Genomic DNA, 5,311 nt, shown 5'->3' with positions numbered 1-5,311 from the left:
AATGCTTGAAGAAAACACATTTTCCAGAATTTACAGACATCCTCCCTTAGAGGAGTTCCGTGAATAAGCACCTACTCGGAAAACATAATTACCAGAAGTAGGGCAAGGGGAGGAGGAGCGGCCCAAGGTCCCCCCAAGGGTCACAACCCATATTCCTGGGTTTATATATAGACGTCCTAAATAGCAAAGAGAATTAAGCTCCATTTGTCCTTCCCCACAGCCCGGCTGGGGGGAGCCACGGCCACGGAACAGCAGGAAAATTGGACCCTCAGCTCTCCTGTGGAACCAGATCCCACGTAACACTAATTAATCTCAGATTTGACTTTGGAAATAACTTCCCTCTTGCCTTGTAGCATCACTCCCAGGAGGTGTTCCTGAGCCCTGTTCCCTCTCCCAGTCGCTGGCTCATTATCCATTGGTGCAGTGTTCCTGTGCCATCAGCACGAGCATTTAAGCCAATTTACTTGGCTCAAGGAAAAATCATATTTATTTCATATCTGCTTTCATGGACGTGCCGTGAAATGACTCGAGCCGAGGCTTTGTTAGGAAAAATTTCCTCCCAAATCCAAGTTTGTCAATGAAAAGCTGTTTCTAACTGGCCTCTCACAGCGGCACCTCCAGAGATCCGTCAGGAATCGCTGCCTCCATGGGCTTTCCAAAGGACTTCCCTCTAATAAAAAGGGAATTTATTGACAAGCTTTCTTGGCTGTTCTTTCCAAAGCTTTTGTGAAGATATAATTGTCAAGAAGGTATAGATTTATTTGGCATCCCCAGCCAGGCCTGAGAGATTACAGCTGCACCTTTCTGTCAAACACGCTCCTTCAGCCAAATTGGTCTGAAATTGGGGGTGATGTTTATATGGAAAACTGCAGGAGACAGCATTTCCAGGGCCTTCTCACCGAGGGGGAGAGGAAAAAAGAAGAAAGAAAATTTATTTTTAGAGTCAGAAAGAAGAAAACAAAAAAAAAAATCCTCAAATCCTCTTTTCCTTGGAAAGTAGTGTAGGATCAGAAAGATCTGACTTACCAGACATGTCTGGTGGTAAGACACTGGCACAGGTTGCCCAGAGAAGCTGTGGCTGCCCCAGCCCTGGGGGCGTTCAAGGTTGGATGGGGCTTGGAGCAACCTGGTGGGTGGGATGAGATGAGTTTCAAGGTCCCTCCCAGCCCCAGCCATTCTGGGATTTATGATCTCCGTGGGGCTTGGTTTTTCTGATTTTCTTTTTCCAAATCCACTCAGCCTTTCTGATGCCCAAGGGCAGGGGGTTCCACAGGTTCCACACATGCATTATGTAAAGGATAGTTCCACTTAAAAAGAACAAGTTCTAAAATGTGCTCCTCTGACTAAAGGGAGAGCTTGGCCCTGCCAGGACAGAACTGCAGTCCCACTGTGTCAGGAGTGTCACAGTGCATGGGCTGTCCCCTGAAATCCAAAGTATTGCCTTTGCTTCCACATCTATCAGTATTTTGATTAGTGCTACAGGTATGGCATCTTTATCTCCACCCACAAATATCCCTATTTTTAGTATATTTTTAGTGCCAGCTCATTGCAGCTGCTCCAGCAGCACTGGGACCACAGTGACACCCCAGGGTTATGGACATACCTGGACTTGAAGAAAAGAATAACTGAACAAACCCATATTTTAGACCATAGAATGGTCCCATGGAGTTCTCACCCTTGGCACCTGATCCAGCAAAGGTCCAAGGACTCAGGTGAGGGGTGGAATCAGCACCAACACACCCATCCAAGCACAGCCCACCTCAGGAACCCTCACACACCTACAGATCCCACTAAAATGGTGAAGCTGGGGGGGAATCCACCCGGATCACAGATATACATCCTGCAGCAGTTCTTTTTAAAGTCATAATCAGGATTTGCATATGAAAGCAACATTGATTTGGGTTTACCCCGGGAACCTTTCAGAGAGCTGAGAACATCTTCGTGCTCTGCTTCTGCCTGAGCTCGAGAAACCTGCAGGTCAGTCACTTTTAGTGATTCCACAAAACTTGGTGTAAGTGGGAAAGAAGGAATTCCACCCCCTGCCTCCCTTGCTCTCCAACTGATTTTTCTGTCATTTTTTTAACCACTACCCCAGGCAGCTCCCTATAAACCTGATCACTGCACAAAAGGTGCTTGAAATTCTTTGCTGTTACTGAGGAATTGTGCAGCACCTGGGAGCCTGGGGATTTGAAGCATCTGAGGTATTTGTTGTGAGAAGAAATGCAGAGCACTTGCAGCTCCTGCAGCATGGCCATGGCTGGCTGCTCCTGGGGCAGGATCTGCTCCTTCCCTGCTCCAGCACTGGAAGTTCCAGCATGTTAATTTTGACCTTGCTCGTTGCCTCACACGGGCCTGGGGGCACAGCCTGAATGCATCACACACTGTTAGAAATAAGGATATTTTTAATGGGTTTGTGCGTCCATATCCAGCTCCACTGGAAAGGGAAGTGCGTGGATCACCTCCAGCTGGCTGGGGGAGAAGGCAGAGTGGTTGGGATGGGTGGGATCACTCAGCTTTGGTGGAGCTGGTTGTATTAGGTCAGTTCAGCTTCTTGACCTGAGCATCTCCTCAAGAGATGCTTTATAGAGGGATGGGTTTTATATATATATATAAAATATAAGACCCTTTATATGTTGTATAATGGACACTGATTCTGTGATTCCATGTATAGGTTCCAACCACACATCCCTGAGCTTTGAGGAGTCCAAGTGAACTGTGCTCTTCTAAAACAAGGCAGATAAATCAGACACAGGTCATAAAGTGAGCACCAATTTCTTAAAGACTAATCCTAATCTCAAGCAGTAAAGTAATAAAAGGGTTTTTTTCCCTCTCTGCGTAAAAGAATATTTAAAAAAAAATCAAATAAAGATTTCTCATAAAACAGAAGAATGATAATGGTGAAACAGTAAAATGTCTAAGGATTTTATCTTGCAGGTCAGAAAGAAACACTGGGAACACTGTGCTACTCACCTTTGGTTCCAGATGTGCAGCTGTGTCACATCCTGGGGGAACAACAGAGGGGACAGCACTGGGATGGCACCTGGGGACAGGGCAGAGAAGATGGATCCTTTATTCAGGAGCAGGACCAGCACTTCCCTCCCCACGAACAGGAGGACACTGAAGGACACTGAGAGCTGGAGTGTCTCTGTGTGTGTTGTGCACCCTCAGCACCATCAGAACCCTCCAGGCTGGAGAAGGCAAGGATCCAGGGTGACCTATTGTGGGTTTCCAGGACGCGAAGGGACCCTGCAGGAAAGATGGAGACTATTTATGAGGAGTCTGGATGGACAGGACACAGGGAATGGCTTCCCACTGCCAGAGGGCAGGGAGAGATGGGATATTGGGAAGGAATTGCTGGCTGGGAGGGTGGGGAGGCCCTGGCCCAGGTTGCCCAGAGAAGCTGTGGCTGCCCCTGGATCCCTGGAAGTGTCCAAGGCCAGGTTGGAGCAACCTGGGACAGTGGAAGGTGTCCCTGCTCATGGCAGGGGGTGGGATGGGCTGGACTTTAGGGTCCCTTCCCACCCAACCCATTCCATGACATTGCCCAGTTTTCCCTCTGGAAGGACACTGCTTTTCTGGCCAGCTCTGGAGAATTGTCCTGAGGGTTAGTGGAGTGAATCTCTGAGCCCAGGAGCCCCTTCAGCCCCTGCTGAGTTCAGTGTCTCATCACTCAGAGCTGTGTGGCAGTGCAGGCTCAGCCTCACGTGCTGGGCTCAGCCCGAGCCGTGTCCTGGCTGAGCAGTGTCCCTGCAGCAGGGCAGGGAAAACCTGAAACTGGGGCATTTATCACTTCAAATTAATCCTTCTCCAAGTGAAAATGCCTCTGCTTCCCAATTAGGCTGCTGTGAGCAATGGAAACAAAGGAAAATTGCTCACCCTAATGAGTCCCTTTGCAGAGCTTTTTGCAAAGTCATCTCTCATCCCCAGCTCACCAGGGCTGATCCTCTGGCACTGACAGGGGGATCCACAGGGAAAGCTCCCCTGTTCCCCCCCAGGGCAGCCCACCCTGTCTGAGGCTCTCCCAGACAGTGGCAGCAGTGCCAGGGCTGGCAGGGGGGGTGTGAGAGTCACTGACTCATCCTTTCACTGCTCAACAGCCCAAATCAGAGCTGGAAAATGAAAAACAAATGTGAGGAAGTTGTTATCTAGAAAGTGTCACACTTCTGGTGATCCCTGTGCAAAGCATTCTTCAAAGTTAGTTCTTCTTTGAAGACAAAAAGCTTAAGAACTTCTCCCTTCTGTTGCTGTCACATTTTACAGATGTTAGGAAGTTTGAATCAGGCAGACTTTTAACCCTTCATAGTGTCTAAAAACATGGAGTAAAACCTGTGTAATAGCCCATTCTCAAGACTTACTCTACCTAACTGCTTAACTACACCTTTACTTCACATTCAGCCCCCATCCAGCCCCCCATGCCAAACCCAAATGCTTTAAACACTCTTTCAGATTCTGTGGGACTTAGAAAAGCAGTTGCAAGTTGTGCTGGACAGGGATAAACCTGGGTACTCATGGGAAACCAAAAGTGCAGGTAAGTGCATCATCAGACTGGGGCCATGAACCTCTAAAAATGCAAGGAAAGACATTTTAACCCCACCATTCTGGAGCCCATGAAAATGCATGTGCAGCAGCCCTGTTTTCATGGCCCTACAGACTGGCTCACACCCCAGTTCCAGTTCTCTTCAGCTCATTAAATGGAAAGGAAGTTTGTTGTCATCTTGCCTCGTAAACAACTTGAACATTCATAATTGGGAAAAAAACTTACAGCAGCTTCCATTTCCATTCCTACTTCTTCCACGAGAAAAAGAATTAAACCATTGCTCACTGTTGCCTTCCAGAAGCTGGTTCCTAATTCCACTGTCAGCTCTGCCAGGGGAGCTCATTTCTCATACCCAGCATGGGTGTGACCATGTTTAATTGTAGATCAATCCAGTCAGCACTAAAACATGCAAAAAGGCTCTCAGGACCCCCACCCTGCACAGTTATTCCATGCAACAAATGCAAACACACGAGTCCAGAGCTGTGACAAAGCAGAATCAGAGTCACAGGATCAACTAGGTTGGAAAAGACTTCTGAGATAGAGCCAACCAGTTGTCCAGGCTGGTTCTGGGAGGTCTTGGAGGGGGCTGGGAGCTGCAGCTGTGAAACTCTGCACCTAAATTCCCAAATATGATGCTCCACAGGGAATATTTTTTGTTTTCTCCACGGAGGTGGCTGGTCCTGTCACACCTTCAGGGTAGTTTGGCATCACTTCACCCAGCCAAGGTGTTTTGGGCAGCAGGTACGAGCTGTCTGCTGGCAAAGGAGCTGCCTG

The 5,311-nt window shown here is 48.2% G+C and overlaps 1 long non-coding RNA gene across 1 annotated transcript; it reads right to left on the bottom strand.

Moving 5' to 3' along the window:
• Positions 1–738: 738 nt before the first annotated feature.
• LOC113958779 lies at positions 739–2,283 on the bottom strand. Its single transcript, XR_003531616.1, has 2 exons — positions 2,172–2,283; positions 739–891 (listed from the first exon to the last, which is right to left on the bottom strand). It is a non-coding gene; the product is annotated as an uncharacterized LOC113958779 (long non-coding RNA).
• Positions 2,284–5,311: the final 3,028 nt, after the last annotated feature.

This window comes from Corapipo altera, unplaced genomic scaffold (assembly GCF_003945725.1).
Source record: "Corapipo altera isolate COAL_440 unplaced genomic scaffold, ASM394572v1 190, whole genome shotgun sequence".
Lineage (NCBI taxonomy): Eukaryota > Metazoa > Chordata > Aves > Passeriformes > Pipridae > Corapipo > Corapipo altera.
The sequence above is the reverse complement of the archived record's forward strand: the minus strand, read 5'-3'. Positions and strand labels throughout refer to the sequence as shown.